Source organism: Rutidosis leptorrhynchoides, chromosome 2 (genome assembly GCF_046630445.1).
Source record: "Rutidosis leptorrhynchoides isolate AG116_Rl617_1_P2 chromosome 2, CSIRO_AGI_Rlap_v1, whole genome shotgun sequence".
Taxonomy (NCBI): Eukaryota; Viridiplantae; Streptophyta; class Magnoliopsida; order Asterales; family Asteraceae; genus Rutidosis; species Rutidosis leptorrhynchoides.
The window spans coordinates 334020825-334043069 of record NC_092334.1 but is presented as its reverse complement, the minus strand read 5'-3'; the positions used below and the strand labels follow the sequence as shown (position 1 = coordinate 334043069).

Here is a 22245-nt window from a genome sequence, read left to right as displayed (position 1 = left end):
TTATTGTTATGGTAATTTCCATGATGATGGTTTTGGCCAATATGGCTACGACCTTGTCCACGCCCTCGTCCATGTGCATTTCTTCTTTTATTATAATTATTGTTAATAACATTAGCTTCAGGAAATGCTAGCGCACCGGTAGGACTAGATTCTTGATTTTTCATCAGTAATTCTTTATTAACTTCTGCAACTAAGAGATAAGTTTGAAGTTTGGAAAAAGTTTTATAATTCTGCAATCTTAAATTTTCTTGCACAGTTATGTTTGCAGAATGCATTGTGGAGAAAGTTTTCTCCATCATATCAGCATCACTTATTTCTTGACCACAGAATTGAAGCTTTGAACGGATCTTGAACATGGCCGAGCTGTATTCACTTACCTTTTTGAAATCTTGGAACCATAGATTTCTCCATTCTTCTCTCGCAACTGGGAGTAATATTTCCTTTTGATTATCGAATCTACTCTTGATACTTTCCCATAAAACATTTGGATCTTTGATAGTGAGAAACATATGTTTTAAGGTGGTATCAATATGTTTGCGAATAAAAGCAATTGATTTTAATTTATCTTGATCAGAACAAGTATTGTTTTCTTTTAAAGTTTCTAGAATACCCAATGATCCAAGATTTATTTCTACGTCCATAACCCATGATGTGTAGTTTGTTCCCGATATGTCTAAGGCATCAAACTCAAGCTTTGATAAGTTTGACATTTTCTATTTTAAGACAGATGAACAACATAAATCATAATCATAATCAATAGACAAATAACAACATGAAATTAGAATTAGTTTAGATTCATAAGTAGCAAACAAAGGAATAATGGTATGATTACAAATAATAAAATCATAAGGGAAGGATAAAATATAGGTTCATCTAGTGGTTTACAAGCAACAAGGATGATAGCTATTATGACCAATACAGTAGGAAAAATCATCCTTGAGTTAATCATCCTTTTTTTTAAAAAAAATTTTGAGAGTAGTAATTTGAGAAAATGAAGATTGATTTGTGAAAATGTGAAAACGGGGATGTTTAATTTATATTTGAAAAATATAATTGTTGTAACGTCGTCAGTTGACGTTAACAATCGTTATGTATATATGACCGTTGTAACGTCGTTAGTTGTCGTTAACGAATAAAGTCACTATATCAAAACACGTATGAGTAATATAAAGGACAAGATTTTTTTTTCTTATATCAAACGTAAAGAAGAAAAAAAAAACAAAAGACAAAATCTTTCAAAAAGATACGGAGTATATATATGAGATCAATTTATCAACGTGTTGATTTTGAAAATCTTATGCATTTAAAAAGTCGTATTTTTCAAATACTTTAGAGGTATGTTATGTAACTTATAATTGATAATTTCTATCATGTCATTTTCATGTGAATAGTAAATTAATTAATTTCGTTTCATTTACTATTCATATGAATAGTAAATGAATTAATTTCGATTTACTATTTTGTTACTTGAGTAATATATATACATCATATATATATTTTATTTGACGTCTCGGTGTATATGTGTGTGACCTCGAAGGCTCAAATAAAAATAAACATTAGTATGCATGAAATAAATAATGATTAATTGCATAAGTAATCATAAATGTTAGATAACATAAATATAAATGTTAGTGAAGTTAATAAGAGTTAGATTACAGAAATATAATTCAGGCGGTATAACCGACCATATATAACATAAATATAAATGTTAGTGAACATAACTGTAAATGTTAGTATACATAAATAAATGTTAGATAACATAAATGTAAATGTTAGTATACATAAATAAATGTTAGATAACATAAATGTAAATTAGGCGACAGTGTCGACCATATATCATTTAGGTGGTATAACCGACCATATATTAGTTAGGTGGCAGGGCCAACCATATTTAGTATAAATGTTGAGATAATCGTGCTGATAACGTGTTATAATTTAGCAGTATAACTACCTTTAGTGGTCTGGTTCTTGACTGTAGGCTATTGATTATTAGAAGATAAAAGAGAGGGAGAGAGTATATTATAATTTTTTGGTACATTTGATTTACATTCATCGATCCTTATTTATACTACTCAAATTCTACTGTACAATTCATTCATGAGATATCAAATAGGATTTGCTTTTTGACTTTATGTACAAATTTGTCGGCCACTTTTTTATGTCTTATAACAAATCATAGTATATTCAAAACACAAAAACCATCACTATATAAACTTTAATATCTTCAGTTAGTTCATTAATAAAACAAAATGCACTCTGAAAATTTTACAATAGAATGCCAATATATTAAGATCTTGAAGGGCAAGGGCCTGCCTCTGTTTTTAGAAATACAACAATATGATCTTCACTTTATGAAAAAGCATCTACAAAAAACTCATGTTCATGTTTACAAACTCAATGAACCATAAGCATGGGAGGCTGACACTAGATTAAAAAATCAAAAAAAAAAAAAAAAAAAAAAAAATTAGAACCAAATCTTGCAAAACAACGGCAACTGTTACATTAAGACTTATGCAGAAACGAAAAACTTTGCAACAGTTGGAGATGTTTCATCGAGAGCATCAATAGCAGGGAGAATTTTGCCTTCCAATAATTCCAAACTCACACCACCATCGATGATTGTAGTCACACCCTTCCCACTAAGGTCAGCTAACTTCTTTGCAACTGCCTGCAATTCGAAAACATACAAATGATCACAACATGCTTGTAAAGGCAAATTAGAAGTCACTATTACTTTTAGCGACCAAAGTTGGTAAACAATAATGCAATTAAGAATAGAGTAGATTTCAAAGTACCTCAGTTCCATTTGCAAATTTGTCAAACTCAAACACTCCCATAGGTCCGTTCCATATGACGTTTTTGGTGATCTCGAAAAGCATCATTGAATGTCTTGACAGAATCTATCCTGATACCCAATACCATACACCCATCAGGAAGAACGAATGCTGGCACAATCGTGAATTAGTCAAGATAACACATACGTCTTTAATCCCTCTTGTACCCATAAATGTAGTTCTAATATGTGACTGTAACCAGAAGATAAGCTACATTGGGGTTTGTATCAGGTGCAAACTTATCAGCAACCACCACATCAGTAGGTAACAAGATAACACATGCGTCTTTAAGGCTTTAGCTCAATTTTATCTTCCTCAACCAATGACGATCCTTCTAATAATCCTTGTGCCTTGTAAAATGTAAAGGTCGTTCTTCAACCAATGACGATCCTTCTGCCCCATCAAGATAATCCGATTCCTACATTAAATACAAACAAATCACTGTCCCTACTATCATACTTAAGATACCTATTGATGTTAACATGACTATGTACGATCAACTATCAAACCTTTTGCAAAAGGAAAACAGCAGCAACAGACAGCTTCAAGAACTTTGTGACTCCTTCGGTAGAAGCATGAGCTTTGTGTGCAGCTCTAACAACATCGTTTACTTATTAAACATGTTACAGTTTATAGATATTGTAGTACCAATATTTCTTGATTTAAAGATGGATTTTAACCAAATATTCATGGATTTTAACCATATGGAACATGACTAACCATGCTACGTATCAAAATGTTACGGTTTATAGAGATTGTAGTACCTAGATAGAAGTATAAAGAATCATCTAATTGTTATAGAATAAAATCAAATTAAAATATACCTCTGATCATAAAACTATCTTGGAATTGCTAGCCGTTTAGCCCTCAACAAAGATTACAATCTCCTAGCACCATATTCGTCTTTGCCACAAGACGAATAACATCTTGAGTCTTATACAAAATAAGAAACTAAGTATCTATTTCTCCCTATTTGTATCTCTTTGTTAATGAATTCCAATCCATACACCTTGTCAAGCATGTTATTTTAAAAAAAAAAAAAAACATAAATCTCGAGAATACGTTTATACTTAATCATTTAAGTAATTAGACAATAGCATCATCAATTCATATCTAGCAAGTATAACTATGACTGTATGAGTTAAAAAATAAATCTAGACTCTAGATACTATTTTCCACCAACAAATGTCTTTTAAGACTCTAAGACGTCAGGTAAGCAACAAACCTTAATTTGAATGGCCATGGAAACTGAAAATTTTGATGTTCAACATACATAGCTGAAAATGGTGAGTTGGAAGTGATTTTGTGACTATTACAAACATCAAATTCGAGCTACAAATGAAAAGACAAATACATAACCATCCAAGGGTGTAAATAAAGTGGAATTGAGCCTGCATCGCATCTGATCAAGCTAAAATCGACTTGAGTGCAGTGATGTAAAGTGACTAACCTTCGAAAGGGGTTCCTCCGGTTGACGTGATGGGTATGAAGAGTGTTGTGGTGGTTGACTTTTGCCGAGCCTCCAAGGTGAGCTTAAAAGAATGATCAGTGTGGTAAGTGTATGTTGATTGTTGCTTAAATGCTTGATTATGGTTAGTATTTATAGGCATAAGTTTGACGGTTACCAATGATAACCGCCATCAATCCACTAACCCACTATTACCACTTCTGGAATCCTCTAATCATGCCCACTACCTACTCCACGTTCTCCTAATTTATCGGACGGGCGATCAACTGAGTGGACCAAGTCAACAATATCATTAACGGTACGCTCCGGGTAGCGTAGCATAGTAATAATCGTGATTTGAAGCCAAGGTTGACTTCGCAATACTGTTTGCCAAGTTAAAAGCTAAAGAAGCCAAGTGTCCAGCTAGAAGATACGCCATGCGCCTCGTGTGACGGTCATGGAGGGACGTACGTCATTAAATCCCTCCAGTTTGGTTGGAATTAAATTACCTTTGATTGTAACCAAACTTAGATGAGTAAAATATTATAAATAGCCATCATAACTGACACGCCGTAAACGTCAAATCATGTTCCCCCATAGGTCCCATTAGGAGATGATGTCAGCAATCATCATTTTTACAGCTGTAAGAACGAAACGCCGCCGATCCAACAACTTAGTTAAACCTCCTCAGGATCAAAGCCCAACTATCGGGCTCATGGTAAGTTTGTTATATAAATACGACATTTTTACCTCTTCATTTTTACACCTTTCTCTCCGCCTCCTGATTATTAATAAATTTCTTTTCTACATTCTTGATACGTGTGCCGGTTATTTTCGAAGGTAAATTCCAATTATAAAAATGTCTAAGGCAAATGTAGCCACCGAAAATACAACCGTGACGACGGAGCAAATGGAGAAATTTGCAGACGAATATCCAGTATTCCGGGAGGTACCGACGATGGTTGCGATTCCGGGGCAGCGTGATGATGATCCGCAGCAAAATTACTTTACTCTATATTGGAAGTCGGTTGCCTTAGGAAACTTACGCTTTCCATTGAGCACGTTTGTAGTGTCTGTACTAGAGCACTACCATATTGGCATTTCACAATTACATCCGCAAGCATGGCAGCGTGTTACAATTTTTGAAATGTTCTTCAAGGGACAAAATTGACCGGCGAGTTTGAACATGTTCCGAGCGACGTTCAAACTTACTTCGTCGGGAAAGGGGTGGTACACTTTCTAGAAAAAGTGTAACTTTACCACCAAGAAGTCTTCGTCCCTCCACGATTGGAGGGGCATGTTTTTCTTTGAACATACCGACTTGCTGGACGAAGAGCGTGCCCACCTCGCACAATGGCATTCTGTGCGTTCTCCTGACGTCTCTAAGACTCCGGACCTCGATCAGGGGGGATAGGAGTTGTTCAATCTATGCAAGGACGCCACACTGGAAATGCGTCCTTATGGAAAGGTGATGCTGAAACTTTGCAATGTTCAGCATTATTGGCCTTGGAATGACAGGGTGCCATTGATTCTATACGATGGAAGGGGTATGCTCTTCGTGCCGTAACATCTTTAAATTTGTAAGTGTTCTGTTCGTACTTTTCTAACTTTGGATAATCTTTTGCAGAGATGGAATTCCACAGAGTTCTCCACCGCCCCACTCTTGAAGGCATATCCTTCAAAAGATTTCCCAAGGCCAATCTTCCAGAAGGCCATCCTTTGAAGGGTGGAGAGGTTGCCGCTGGGTCTTCCACCAACGTTGCCAGTGACGTGGCGACAACTCAACATACCACCGGATCAACTCCCGTCACCAATTCGGATCCTATTTCTGTTGATGTTCCCATCGTTCAATTGGAACAGCAACATCAGTAGAAACGCCACCGTTCTCCCCCCCCCCCCCCCAAAGTGACCGTCCCGGCTGGCGGTCACAAAAAGAAGAAAACAACACGAGAAGTTGCAGAAAGTAACTTAAAAAATTTTGAGGAGATTCCCAGCCAAGGTGGGTATTTTGAAAACCCTGATAATAACCCTGCTACGTCACCATAATTTCAATGGGAGAAACTAATCAAGTTTGTTATTTCTTCAGGATTACGTAAGGGAGTCCCCGTCGTCCACCTCCAAGATTCCTCCGACGTCTAAGGAAAGGCATCGGAAAAAGATAAACTGACGCTCTCTGATTCCAGCGGCACGTCCAGCCAACAATCCACTTCCTTAGAGGTCCCCTAATCTCCTGGCTTTGGGAAGCAGCCTACCTTCAGCCACGTTGAGACTATGTGGAACGTACCTCACAGCGACGCTCTGTCGCAGTACGAGTACCTCCAGCGGATCTGCCCAACAATGCTGTATGATGTGATCAGGCAGATGCTCGATAGCGCTGCCTGCCGTGCTAGGGTACAACATATCTATGAGGGGTTGGCGCTGACCCGTGATGAGATGCAGTGGACCATTGAACTGGACCAACGCGCCCGTCGCGCGGAAAGCAACGGTAAGGAGCTGATCATTGAAATTGTGAAGGTTAGGGAGGAACTTGAGCGAGTTAAACAGACCGTTACCAAAGCGGAGGGGCAAAAATAGCAGGCCCTTAGGGAGGCACAAAGGGCTATCAAAGAATTGGCCGTGCGTGCCGGAAAGGAGCAGACCGCGCTGAAGGATCTGGATGCGGCGCATAAAGAGCTGGCGGAGGAGAAAGCCAGTAAGGATCTCCTTGTCGCCCAGAACCAAGAGTTATCCGCTGCCAATAAGAAGGCAACGGATGATTTTTAAGAGCTTTGCGCCCTCATCCTCGCCATTTTTTCCAAGGCTCTCAAGGCGCCGGAAGTCAAAGAACTGTTCCAGAACTTGGTTGACGCCACGAAAAATGTGGAGCGTTTTGATGCGTACACCGTACTGATGGAACATGTTGAAATGGCTGAACCGATTTCGGAGGCGATTCGAGACATGGCGGATGCGGATGCCTATGATCTTCACGATGCGGCGGTTAATGCTTGCGCGGTGATTAAGGTGCCGTTTATTAAGCAAATTGGGTCGACGCCGGACCTCAATTTGCAGAAGGTGAAGAGGATGATCCCGTAGTTTGCCATAGGGATTTGTTTGTTTAGCTGAATAGAACGTTGTAATTTCTTTTTACATGTAATAGATGTTTATAATTAATGAAATATCGTTTCTTCACAATATATATGTTTTATTTTGTTACCTTTTTAAGTGTTCATAACTTGCTCAAAGGTATCAACACATATGTGGATTTACGCCTCGTCGTCACGGTAGCGTAACGTTTGATATTGCGCATTTTTCATATATTTATCATGGCAATATCCGTCATTTTTAGTCCATTTGGATACGGTTTTGAGTTTTATTCGCGATAATTTGGGAAGATTATGATTCGAGAGCCGAGAAGATCTTTTATACGCCTTTTTGATCATTTGGAGGTATGTTTTATGTTACTTTATCAGAGGTGCCTTAATATGATGAAGCGATGTGGTTTTAGGCATTTTTATGGAGAAAAATGAAGAAATATCTGTACCTGTATTAAGCCGCGGCGCGACCTTAAGACCCACGGCGCGGGCTATAACTTAAATTGAAGGTCGAGCATATTGATAATGGTTGGAGTGCTGGTTAGTATTAAGCCACGGCGCGGCTGTATGGCCCGGGCGCGGGTCGTATCTGTGTCGTTTTTATGGGTATAAATAGGGAAATTCAACCCTACCTTTAATTCACTTTTTGTCAGCCGATTTTCTGAGCACTTGGGGCGATTTTTGGGTATTTTTGCGGAATTCCAAGGCTATTCTAACGCTCCAATCATTCCGCTATCAAGGATCAATTCAAGCAATAATCAAGATTCATTGTGTTAGGTTAATTCTTATTTATCCAACAATGTTTTCTCTATTATTTATTACTTTGATTTCTTTTGTTGCCATGGTTATTGGCTAGTTATTTTAATGTTTGTCTAGACTTATAAACCTATGTTTTGGATGCTACTTAACAGTTATTCGTTTTATTTATGATGATTTGATGTTTGGATTAAAGAATGATTCTTATTAAAGCCAGACTTTTCGATTCAATTGGTTGTGTATTTGTTTGATAGGATGAGAGTTCATTAATTTAATGCATTAATTTACAATTGGTTTGTCTTAATTGGTTGTTTACTTACTCGGAGACGAGAGTAAATTGAATTCAAAAGGCTAGATGAAATAGGGGTGAATTACACACAACGAGAGTTGGTGTGATTGCGATTCAAGTCTTCATCTCAGTTGAAATATTTGGTCACAATTAGGAGGTCTTAGGCTACGGGGAATTCCGTGTCGTGTAATTTTAATTGAAGTGTTTGCGCTGGGGAATTCCAGGTGAACCGATTAAATAATTTGCATAGGTTAGATAATAACTGGGACTTAAACTAAATGCATCCAAGACTAGGTGTAAAGAGTCTAGACGAACATTCGTTTTTCCTATTTGATTTAAACTATCTTATTTTTACTTGTTTGTTTGCTTTAAAGCTTAAATTCTAAAATACCAAAAATATTGTTCTTTCTTGTTATTAATTAAAGCTATCTTTGATTTGGCTAATCGTTAAATAGCCACAAAAACTATTATCTCGTAATTTCCATTTTCTAGATTAACTTAGCTTATTTCCTTTAGTTACAATCTTAATTTTCACGTCTAAACTGTCCTTGGAACGAATATGGATTTACCAACTTTATACTATTGCACGATCGGGTACACTGTCCGTTAGTGTGTAGTAATCCTTTTTACCGGTATTTCCCATTATATAAATTATAGTCGCGATTTCACACATCAAGTTTTTGGTGCCACTGCCGGGGATAGTTGTGTCAAGAATTAAGATTGTTATCTAACTGTTCTTTGTTTAGTGTTAGTTATAGTTTATTATTTCTTTTTGTTTATCCTCAGTTGAATCGGTGCATTTAATCTGTAGTCGTGATTTCGCAGGTGACAGGTAGTGCATGCCACATACGCGTTCATCTAATTCTCCGATTCTTTAACCATTTGCAGAACCCGAAAGAGAGTTATTCAGAGCGTTAAGTCAAGAGCAAAACTCTACGGTGGATTCATCTTTTTCTTCGAGTGCTAATATAATTAATTTGGGTAGTAGTTCTGAAACTGTGGTGCCCGATACACCACCTGAAATTAGAGAAAAAGAAGAATCTTACATTTCATTAGATCTTTTTGAGACTGAAGATATGGCTGACCAAGCTGATCAACCGAATCGTCCTCAGACTATGGCAAAAAAGTTGAAGGCCACACTAGGGGGCCAAGGCAATTCGATTACTCAACCGAACATCACTCAGCCTTTTCAAATTACATGGCCGATCCTGAGTTTGATTTCTTTGACTGCCAATTTCATGGCAAGGATAGTGAGGATGCTAACGAGCATATTCGTATTTTCAATGATGTTTGCAACTTGTTCAAACTGCATGAGGTTGCCGATACTTCGATCAAGACGAGGCTTTTTCCCTGGACTCTTAAGGGAGAAGCTAAGAGATGGTTAGATAAGAAACCGGAAGGAGCGATTACCTCTTGGGATACGTTGGTAGATAAGTTCTTATCAAACTTTTTCCCTGCGTCTCGAGCTGCTAGACTTCAAGCAGATATTTCTCAATTCAGACAAAAGAGCAGCGAGACACTATTTAATGCTTGGGACCATTATTCTAATATGTTACGCTCGTGTCTGCAACACGGGCTGAATGATTTACAAAAGGTCCAGATTTTCTATAAGGGGTGTGACATCCCAACTCGTCAGAGTATTGATCAAGCAGGTGGGACTTTGATGGATAAGACAGAAGAAGAGGCATTAGAGATTATTGAAAAGCAAGCTGCTTACACTCACGAATGGCACTAAGATCATGAGTCAAATCGTTCAGCGTCAGTTAAGAGAACCGAAACCACTGGTGCGTTTGATCATTATGGGTCTTTTAATGCTAAGTTATAAAAGTTTGGTAGACACTTGGAGAAGTTGGAGAAGGACATGCATGGTATTAAGGTTGGTTGTGAATTTTGTGGGGGATTACACTTAGGAAAAGATTGTGATGCGGGTTTGACTATGAATCAGAAAGAAGAGATCGCTTATATTAGTCAACAGAACAACAATCAGTTTCAGGGGACGTGCACAGTTTAATAGGAATTTCAACAATCCCTATAATCCTCAAGGTAATCAAGGTTCGAGGTTCCAGCCAGGTTCTAGTGGAGGATATCAACAGCAAGCTCCCTGGTATTTTCAGAAACCCCAAGCCGAAGAGAAAAAGTCCAACCTTGAAGCTATGATCGAGAAGCTTGTGATGTCTCAAACTCAGCTTGTTACATGTATCAAACTCAGCTTGTTACTACTGTTACTCAAAACAATGAGAAGAATGATCAAATGTTTCGAAATCAACAAGCGGCTATTCAGAATTTGAAGAAACAAATTGGTCAACTTGCTAATCAGAATAATGAGAGGAAACCGGGGGAGTTACCGAGCAAGACAGATAATAACCCGAAAAATGGGCACGTTAATGCTATCACCACCCGAAGTGGTTTAGCATATGATCCACCAAGGAAGCCCGATGAGTATGATTTGTGAGTGCCGTTGGTTAAGGATAGTGAGCCGGTTGTTGTTAGTAAACTGGAGGGGGATAAGGAGCCGGAACAGGTGATTGAGAAAGTTGTGAGGGTACCGAAAACTGTTGCTGCGAAACCGGTAGTTAAAGAATATAAACCACCGCTCCCATTCCCAAGGAAGTAGAGATTGGAAAAGCTGGAGGCAGAAAAATCCAAGTTCATGGACTTGATTAAAAAAGTTAACATTAATTTGCCTTTTATTGATGTGATTGCAGGTATGCCCAAGTATGCAAGGTTTCTTAAGGACTTGCTAACTAACAGAAAGAAGCTGGAGAACGTGTCTTCAGTCAGGTTGAATGCCGCATGCTCAGCGGTAGTTGCTAACAAGCTTCCCGAGAAGCTTGAGGATCCTGGGAGTTTCACCATTCCTTGTTTACTGGGTAATTTGGATTGTATGAGGGCGTTGGCAGATTTGGGGGCTAGCATAAATTTAATGCCCTATTCTATTTATTTAAAGCTAGACCCTGGGGAGTTGAAACCCACGCGTATGGCTATTCAGCTAGCTGATCGCTCCATTAAATTCCCTCATGGAATTATAGAGAATATGCTAGTTAAGACCGGGTCGTTGGTTTTCTCGGCCGATTTCGTGGTATTGGATATGGAAGTGGATGAGAGGATTTCACTTATTTTGGGTCGGCCATTTTTAAATACTGCTAGGTGTATCATTGATGTCTATGGCCAACAGTTGACCCTTAAGATAGATAATTTGCATGCAACTTTCTCAATCGACCATGCTTTAAAATACCCTACCTACACTGATGATACATGTTATTTTCTTAATACTGTGAATGTCCAGTCTGAATTTTTGCAGGAATTCCCAGAGTTACAGGGTTCAGGAGAGTGTTCATTGGTTGAAATTGATGAAGAGTTGCAGGTTGAGGAGGTGGATATTTTGACCACCTTGATGGAAAAAGGCTATGAGCCGACTGAGGAGGAGTTCAAAGAACTCGAACGTGATGCGGATTACAGGAGCAAGTCTTCAATTAAAGAACCTCCCGAGTTAGAATTGAAGCCACTTCCAGATCATTTGGAATACGCTTATTTGCAGGAGGAATCTAAGCTCCCGGTAATTATTTATTCTTCTCTTACTACAGGTCAGAAAACTGAGCTTGTAACCATGCTCAAGGCCCATAAACCGGCCATTGCATGGAAAATTCACGACATTAAGGGTATTAGTCCCTCCCATTGAACCCACAAAATCCTAATGGAGGAAAACTCCAACCCTGTGGTGCAACGTCAAAGGAGGTTAAACCCTCACATGCAAGATGTCGTGAAGAAAGAGATCATTAAGCTCCTCGATGCAGGTCTGATTTACCTGATTTCTGATAGTCCGTGGATTAGCCCAGTACACTGTGTACTGAAGAAAGGTGGCATGACTATTACCACCAATGATAAAAATGAGTTAATTTCCACTCGGACTGTCACGGGGTGGCGTGTTTGTATTGACTATCGGAAGTTGAACGACGCTACACGCAAGGACCACTTCCCGTTACCTTTCATGGATTAAATGCTAGAGAGGTTAGCGGGAAACAGCTTTTATTGTTTTCTTGATGGTTTTTCGGGCTATTTCCAAATTCCTATCTCGCCCGAGGATCAGGAGAAAACTACTTTCACGTACCCGTATGGCACATTCTCATACCGACGCATGCCCTTTGGCCTTTGCAATTCTCTGGACACTTTTCAAAGGTGCATGATGGCCATATTCCACGATATGATAAAGGATTGCATGGAGGTGTTCATGGATGACTTTTCGGTCTTCGGTGACACTTTCGATTCATGCCTTCTTAATTTAGAGCGGATGTTGGTAAGGCATGAGAAGTCTAATCTTGTGCTCAACTGGGAGAAGTGCCATTTCATGGTGCAAGGGGGCATAGTACTCGGGCACAAGATTTCTAGGGATGGTATTGAGGTGGATCCCGCGAAGGTAACAGCTATTAAGAACCTTCCACCTCCCACCGATGTTAAGGGTGTTCGGAGTTTTCTCGGGCACGCCTGTTTTTACCGACGATTTATTAAGGATTTTTCTAAGATTGCTAACCCGATGAACAAACTCCTCGAAAAGGACACACCGTGGAATTTCTCCGAAGAGTGCCTTAAGGCATTCAATCTTCTTAAGGAGAAACTGATCAATGCACCCATCATAATTGCTCCGAATTGGTCCCTTCCATTCGAGCTTATGTGCGATGCTTCTGATTTTGCTGTTGGCTCTGTTTTGGGTCAAAGGGTCAAGAAACATTTCCGACCCATTTATTATACAAGCAAGACCTTGCAAGGAGCGCAATTGAATTATACTACCACTGAGAAGGAGCTCCTTGCGGTGGTTTTTTCGTTTGATAAGTTCCGATCCTACTTAGTCTTATCTAAGACTATAGTCTTTACGGACCATTCTGCTCTTAAGTATCTTTTCGCTAAATCGGATGCTAAACCTAGACTTCTTAGATGGATCTTGCTTTTGCAAGAATTCGATGTTGAGATCCGGGATAAAAAGGGTGCCGAGAACTTAGCGGCCGATCACCTTTCATGTCTTGAGAATCCCTCCCGTGAGGTTCTCGATGAGACTACTATTCATGATGATTTTCCCGATGAATATCTCATGAAGGTGGAGGAGTGTGAAGATCCTTGGTTCGTTGATTTTGCTAATTACTTGGTCGGGGGGTTCTTAAAAAAAGGTTGGTCACATCATAAACGTAAGAAATTCTTTAGTGACCTTAAGTATTTTTTTTGGGAGGACCCTTATCTCTTTAGGCGGTGTTCCAATGGAATGATCCGCCGATGTGTTTTCGGAGACGAATGCGAGCGCATTCTTGTCCAATGTCATCATGGACCGACGGGTGGGCATTATGGTCCCCAAGTTACGGCGCGAAAAGTCTTTGAGGCCGGTTTTTATTGGCCTACTATCTTCAAGGATGCCCACCGAATTTGTCAATCGTGCGATGCTTGTCAACGGGTGGGTCAAATCACCCAACGAGATGAGATGCCTCAAGATGTCATCCAAGTTTGTGAGGTTTTTGATATATGGGGGATTGACTTCATGGGCCCGTTTTCAAAATCCAATAATAAGCTCTACATTCTCGTTTCCATCGATTATGTTTCGAAATGGGTCGAAGCGCAAGCTTTGACCACTAATGATGCAAGGGTTGTAGTTTCGTTCCTTAAACAACTCTTTTCTCGATTTGGTGCCCCGAAAGCTTTGATTAGTGATCGGGGAACTCACTTTTGCAATGCCCAACTTGAAAAGGTGTTGAACGATATGGGGTGACCCATAAAGTTTCGACATCCTACCATCCTCAAACCAATGGGCAAGTTGAAAACACCAACCGAGCTTTAAAGAGGATTCTTAAAAAAACCATTGGTTCTAATCCTAAGGAGTGGTCGTTTAAGCTTGATGATGCCTGATGGGCATTTAGAATGGCATACAAAACGCCAACCGGAACCACTCCTTTTTGGTTACTTTATGGTAAAGCATGTCATCTCCCAGTGGAGATTGAACACAAGGCTTTTTGGGCTCTCAAAACGAGCAATCTTGATCTTAAGGAGGCGGGACGCCTTCGTTTGAGCCAATTAAATGAGCTAGAGGAGTTAAGGCTAGATGCTTATGAAAACTCGTTGATTAGTAAGGAAAGGACAAAGAAGTGGCACGATAGTCGTTTAAAAGATCCTAAGGAATTTAAGGAGGGGGATCGTGTGCTTCTTTTCAATTCACGGTTCCGTTTGTTTCCCGAAAAGTTGAAGTCTAAGTGGTCGGGACCATTTATTTTTCGTAAGGTGTATTCTCATGGGGTGGTTGATTTAGTTAACTCGAAGGGGGGAAGAGTTTAAGGTTAATGGTCATCGGATAAAATATTATGTCGATAGACCACAAGAGGTGGATGATGAGATTAAAATCATCTTTACCTCTAACGACGCGTGATAATCTTGGTGGTAATCTTTGTTGTCGAGTTTGTATATTATTTTTGTTTTGTACATTTTCATGCTTGAACAGGTACAACATGATCATTGTTTGGATGCTTGGTTGCGCGAAATTGTGTTTTAGTTAAAAAAACTTAAAATTTTAAAAAGGAAAAGTCGACTGTTTTAAGCCGCGGCGCGGCGGTAGAGCTCGCGGTGCGGCGGTAGAGCTCGCGGCGCGGGTTAACAAGGGTTTTGCATGTCGAGGGTTTTTAAAAGTTCAGGGATTTTTGATGCATTAAGCCGCGGCGCGGCTGGTGAGCCCGCGGCGCGGGTCCTGTCTGATGGAAATTAAAATTCATTTTTTTATAGAAGGAAATGGGTCAAACCCGCCCAATGGTAATACCCGACGGGAATTAAGGATATTTAGGGTTATTTGCTGTTTGAAAAACACACACAACTTATCAACTTCAAGCACGATTCAAAAATCTCTCAAACCCTAATCTTTAATCTTCAATCTTTGCTTAAATTTCTTCATCAATTCTCTAATCAATGGCACCAAAGGTCCGATTTTGACTTTCTTTATCTTGTTCTTGCCTAATTGCATGCTTATTTGTTGTTTAAATTTGGATTAGGTTTGAATTAGTGTGGGGTTGTTAATTTTGATCTTGTATGCTTAATTTTATCATGGGTCTTTATTGAATATGATTAGTATGTATGCAATTCATGATCTTTTTGTGTTTTTCATGCACATCTTTGATTCTAGGGTTCATGGTTAATTTGATTTTGAATTAGAGATGAGTAATTTGGGAAAATTGGTTATGGGTCTTGTTAATTATGGTTTGACTTGAATGATAAGTGTGGGGTGTGTCACTTTGGTCGGGTCATTAGGGTTTTAGTTTTAATTGAATGGTTTTCTTATGATTAATTTGGTTTTATATGATATAGATGCCATGAAATTGATGCTATGATGACTTGGTGCTAGTTGTTGTTAATTTTTGGATTGAATTGCTAAATTTGGAGTTTTAAACTATCTTTCCACTAATGTTATTGATTCGAACGGTTTAAGTGTATGTTGAGACGTTTTAGTGAATGATAATTGTTTGCGTACTTGGAAAGGGTGATAGTTTGTGATTTTCATATTGGTCATAATTGATTATTGCTTGTCGAAGTTTGTTGACTACGGTTAACTTATGCTTGAAATGTGGATTTTTTTGAATATGAGCAGGGACTAATCTTTAATGCTAATGGCAATGTTTTGCTTTTGTGTTTGGTTTGTTTGGTGTTTGTTGATGCAGAAGCAAAGAATCTCAAATGCTCAAAGGGAGGAAGAGAGACTTTTGGAAATTCAAACCAATCCTGAAAATTGGTTACAAGCGTTAAGGGATGATGAAGAGTTTGCCGGAAGGTTTGGATATATTAGAAGGCGTCTCATCACCGGTACTTGGTATTTAGACTGGGCCCTACTAGAACAAGCGGGAAGACATTTGAGAACTCATCTTCAAGGGGTGCTTACATGCGTAAAACAACCGGGGAACCATTTCATTCATGCATGGGAGCAGGCGTTTTTGTGTACGGATGTTATTTATGAGGAATTGGTGTGGGAATTCTTCTCCACATTGACTTTTAATCCTTGCCGTGCAGTTTCAGATACGAGTTTCTTACAATTTCGCTTAGGAGGGATGGATAGGGAGATGAGTAGGTTTGATCTTTGTCGGGCATTAAATTTGTACCCCGAAATGGATGATTTCATTTTAGGACAGTATTTAAACGAAACTAAATTTTATGGTGCCGAGTTCTTTAATGCACAACAATATTGGTATCAATTGAGTGGGAAGAATCCATTTGTGTCTAGTGAATTAAAGGGGTCGGACATTCGGGACAAAGATGCAAGATTGATTCAGAGGTTGTTGGGTTGTACGTTTTGTGCACGAGTGAATGGGTATGACAAGGTGACAAATCATGATTTGTGGTCCATTTATATGATTAAGCATGGACAGTTTGCTGATTTGGCGAATTTGGTAGGTGAGTATTTGCGTACGCATGCGATGGAAAAACAAAAGGCAAAACCACTTTTGGGTGGTCATTATGTTACTAAAATTGCTCGGTTTTTCAATATTAACTTCACTCATTGTACACCGGCTCAGGATTCAATGAAACCATTCGGGGTTCGATTTTATATTAATGCGAAAATTTTGATGTGGAACTCGGATCGGTCTATGTTAGTTGAATATGTTGAGCCGTCTCAACAAGGTGGGGCGAGTGGTAGTGGTGTGCAACATGATGATGATGAGAAAGTTGCGGCTCGCATCCACGAGTGTTTTGGTTCCGAGTCAGAGGAGCACGTTGGTTCGGGTGGTGGTCAGCCTTGGGGTGTTTCGAAGACAGTTTGGAATGATTTGGTTTCGAGGGTCGATAATGTTCAAAGCGGTGTGTCAGATAAATTTGATGAGTTTCGGGGAGAACAACGGTCGCATAATGACCGTATGTGGGAAAGTCAGCAAGGGTCGATGAGAGGTCGGCTGAGTCCTTACATGACTAGCAATGGATGGCGTATGGGAACGATTGGCAAAGGCACAATGCTCGTCTTTTCTACTACAACCCGAATCATTATTATGGTACTACTGCTCAGACACCCATGTATTATCGTAGTCCAGTTCGGCCACGAGTGCAGGCCCCAATTTATAGTGAGCAGGAAAGGTTAGACGATGCGCATCAGAGGTTTCAGCAGCAGTATCCATATGGTAATTGGACGTATGATGGTTTTCAGTGAGGAGGGCCTGCGAGCCCGATGATCATGTTGTATTTTGTTTGCAAACATTTTTATTTGGTTCTGTACTTGGATAATTATTTACTTTAATTATGTACTGTGGATTTATTCGGGGACAAGGCGTTTCGGTACCGGGTGGTGCCACCTTGTCCCGTTTTATGTAGTTTGTTTTTATTTTCTTAGGTTTGTTGGTGAAACGATTTTTCAAGTCTGGCATTAAGTTCAGCAAAACTGCATGATTGATGATATTGGTGTGATGATCGGGAATGGACGATGTTCTTATGCTGGCAGTCAGTTCAGCGCCATCTGTCACTGGCATTCCGCGATCAGTGGTTAACTCGATAAGTTTTTATATTTTCTTTCTCACATAACCCTTTCGATTTTTATCTATTTTTGATCTCAAGTGATGGGGACATTACTTAATCTCAAGTGTGGGGTGGGGGATGTAAAATCTCTCGGGTTGGTTGTTAATGGAATCATCATCATATTAGTTTTGATTTAAAAGGACTTGACATTTCACGGGTTTTGGTCGTAAAAAAAAATTGAAAAATTAGGGGTAAAATAAAAAAAAAACAGAAAAGTTAGTTTAAAAATAAAAAAAAAGTAGAAAAACAATTGAAAATTCGGCCAAAACCTTTATTCTGAAAATTGACTTGGTATTTTATGGTATATTTCGTGTTTTCAAAGAAGCCAAAATTGTTTCACATGTTCATTATTTTGAACATGAAATCCTACGAGTTCGAAGAACTCAATAGTAGGTCACCTGTACCAAAACGGGTGTAAACCGTGAGAGAGCGGTGATTGCATAGCGTGATTGTGATTGAATCACGTGCCAGATCACAAACTTTTGGTTACTTGGTATAGCAGACTTCCGAAACTATATAATTTTATTATTACATCATCTAATGGTGTTTTACTGTGGGAAGAGGAACCTAGAACTTCAACAGTGTTGTCCTTTTTAGGAACAATAGCTACGTGCTTGTGTTTGCTTAGACAACACAAACCATAGCCAAAAGCTATGGCACCCAAAGGTTTTTGGGATTTAAACCGAGTGTTAATTGAAATAGATTGGCATTCCCAAGTGACTCAGATCCACTCATTAAGGAAGTAAATTCTTCTGACCGTTTTACTTGGTACGTATACCTCTTAAGCTGTACCATTTAATTACCCATCATTTCATGATGAGGTACTGTTAGAGGAGAAAGTCTTGAACTTTCAAAACATGTTCATTATTTTGAATTTGAAATCCTACATGAACATAAAAATTCATACGTAGATCATCTGCACCAAGGTGGGTGTCAACCGTATGAATGGTGATAGTAGCGTGTGGTCGAAACCGGACCATGCGCTAGATCAAAAACTTAAATAGGGCGATCCTCATTGTTTCTCCTAACAAGGACAATGTTGCACCCGACCACATTATTTAACCACATAGGATGTATCTATTCCATCCTAAAGGGAGCCAAGTCTCCCGAACGACACACTTGCTGATTTATTTCAGAAGTTGTAGTCCAGACCAGTTGTAGGGTGACGAAAAATCTTGAAAAGTCATTGCTAAAATTGACTGGAAATCTACCAGGCCTCAACGTCAAACAGGGAAATTCGTAGTTAAAGCTTATCTCAATGAGGGAGATTTGCTAGCCAAATGGGAAGCGCACCATGATACACAAAATGTCAGTGATTGATCAGATTCCCAGAGGATAACCTCCGAAAAGGTAAGATATCAGCTTTTAAGCCTGATGAACCTCAATCTTTATGATTGACTTAACGAATTAGATGATTACCTCATGATTATCGATGATATCCGGACGTAATGTGTATCCTCCTAAGCACATTATTTTCTTACCAACATCTCACGATGTTAGGTACTGTGGGAGGCATTGGCTTGACCAATTGCGGGGTAGCCCGTATGGTTCTTTGGTTCGAAGGTTTCACTTTCTCGGCTCATGGTTTCCACTTGTATCCACATTTTATATTTGAAGACATATTCAGGTTCGAGATCTTCTTCATTTATTTGGATTACATATTTGGTGCACGTTGTTCGAGTTAGTACTATTATTGTACCGATACTTTATTTGGGGATGTTGGAGATTTTTAGGATTACAAGTGGAAGTCACATTGTTGGTTGTTCTCTTTAAACCGTGCCCACGCTAGTTGCTCATTTGATTCATGTTCGTTGGTTCTACTTACACTAATGAAGACATTATTATTTAGTAGAAGGTTATTTTCGAGCCGGATTTGCTTGAGGATAAGCAAGACTCTAGTGTGGGGTGATTTGATATTGCGCATTTTTCATATATTTATCATGGCAATATCCATCATTTTTAGTCCATTTGGATACGGTTTTGAGTTTTATTCGCGATAATTTGGGAAGATTATGATTCGAGAGCCGAGAAGATCTTTTATACGCCTTTTTGATCATTTGGAGGAATGTTTTATGTTACTTTATCAGAGGTGCCTTAATATGATGAAGCGATGTGGTTTTAGGCATTTTAATGGAGAAAAATGAAGAAATATCTGTACATGTATTAAGCCGCGGCGCGGCCATAAGACCCGCGGCGCGGGCTATAACTGAAATTGAAGGTCGAGCATATTGATAATGGTTGGAGTGCGGGTTAGTATTAAGCCGCGGCGCGGCTGTATGGCCCGCGGCGCGGGTCGTATCTGTGTCGGTTTTTATAGGTATAAATAGGGAAATTCAACCCTACCTTTAATTCACTTTTTGGCATCCGATTTTCTAAGCACTTGGGGCAATTTTTGGGTACTTTTAGGGAATTCCAAGGCTATTCTAACGCTCCAATCATTCCGCTATCAAGGATTAATTCAAGCAATAATCAAGATTCATTGTGTTAGGTTGATTCTTATTTATCCAACAATGTTTTCTCTATTATTTATTACTTTGATTTCTTTTGTTGCCATGGTTATTGGCTAGTTATTTTAATGTTTGTCTAGACTTATAAACCTATGTTTTGGATGCTACTTAATAGTTGTTCGTTTTATTTATGATGATTTGATGTTTGGATTAAAGAACGATTCTTATTAAAGCCAGGCTTTTCGATTCAATTGGTTGTGTATTTGTTTAAAAGGACGAGAGTTCATTAATTTAATGTATTAATTTATAATTTGTTTGTCTTAATTGGTTGTTTACTTACTCGGAGATGAGAGTAAATTGAATTCAAAAGGCTAGACGAAATAGGGGTGAATTACACACAACGAGAGTTGGTGTGATTGCGATTCAAGTCTTCATCTCAGTTGAAATATTTGGTCACAATTAGGAGGTCTTAGGCTACGGGGAATTCCGTGTCTTGTAATTTTAATTGAAGTGATTGCGCTGGGGAATTCCAGGTGAACCGATTAAATAATTCGCATAGGTTAGATAATAACTGGGGCTTAAACTAAATGCATCCAAGACTAGGTGTAAAGAGTCTAGACGAACATTCGTTTTTCCTATTTGATTTAAACTATCTTATTTTTACTTGTTTGTTTGCTTTAAAGCTTAAATTCTAAAATACCAAAAATATTGTTCTTTCTTGTTATTAATTAAAGCTATCTTTGATTTGGCTAATCGTTAAATAGCCACCAAAACTATTATCTCGTAATTTCCATTTTCTAGATTAACTTAGTTTATTTCCTTTAGTTACAATCTTAATTTTCACGTCTAAACTGTCCTTGGAACGAATACGGATTTACCAACTTTATACTATTGCACGATCGGGTACACTGCCCGTTAGTGTGTAGTAATCCTTTTTACCGGTATTTCCCATTATATAAATTATAGATGCGATTTCACACATCAACGTTTTTCAAGGTGACACTTGATGATTGTCTAGACATTGCATTCATCTACTTAATGCTGGGATTAATGTGACGGATACAAAATCTGGAGGCGTCCCATTCTGAGGCCAAGGCGTATCACCAATACGCCTGGCGTCGCCAATGTCGTCCAAATATTAGATGATGTCTTTGTTCATGGCATAAGTAACATGTGAATGGACTTACATTTTTATAACACCGAAACGTAGCCATAATTGTTACACAACACATTAAAGATAAAAATTTAAAAATGCATGCCAGGTACGTGGTTCAAACTTGCCATCATGCGTCTTCAAATTGTATGCTTCGTTGCCAAGAGCTTCTGCAATCACATACGGGCCTTTCCAATTAGGTCCCAATTTGCTAGTATCTTCAACCCGGCTAGCATTGTTGTTACGCCACACATAATCACCAGGACGGAAAGTATGCTCCCTTACGCATTGGTTATAATACTTGGCAATTTTCTGTTTGGTAGACGCTTCTCTGATAGCGGCGATGTCACGTCTCTCCTCCAACAAGTCCAAATTTTATTTCAAGTTAATGACGTTGGACTCATCATTGAATTCCATCACGCGTTGGGTCGGAACGGCGATTTCAGCTGGTATTACCGCTTCAGACCCATAAACGAGGCTGAAGGGTGTTTCTCTGTTACTTCCTTTGGGCGTGGTTCGGAACACCCATAAGACTTGCGGAAGCTCATCTGCCCAAACCTTTCTATCCGTGTCCAACCTTGCCCTAATCCCGGCAACAGTGTCTCTGTTGGTAACGTCGAATTGCCCATTTGCCTGTGGATGGGTGACGGAACTGAAAGTCTGCTTAATATTTAACCCGTTGCACCATGATCGAAATGGATCGTGAGCAAATGTTTGCCGTTGTCACTTACAATT

At 39.0% G+C, this 22245-nt stretch overlaps 1 pseudogene; it reads right to left on the bottom strand.

Moving 5' to 3' along the window:
* Nucleotides 1-2394: 2394 nt before the first annotated feature.
* LOC139888840 (phosphoglycerate kinase, chloroplastic-like) lies at nt 2395-5039 on the bottom strand (annotated as a pseudogene).
* Nucleotides 5040-22245: the final 17206 nt, after the last annotated feature.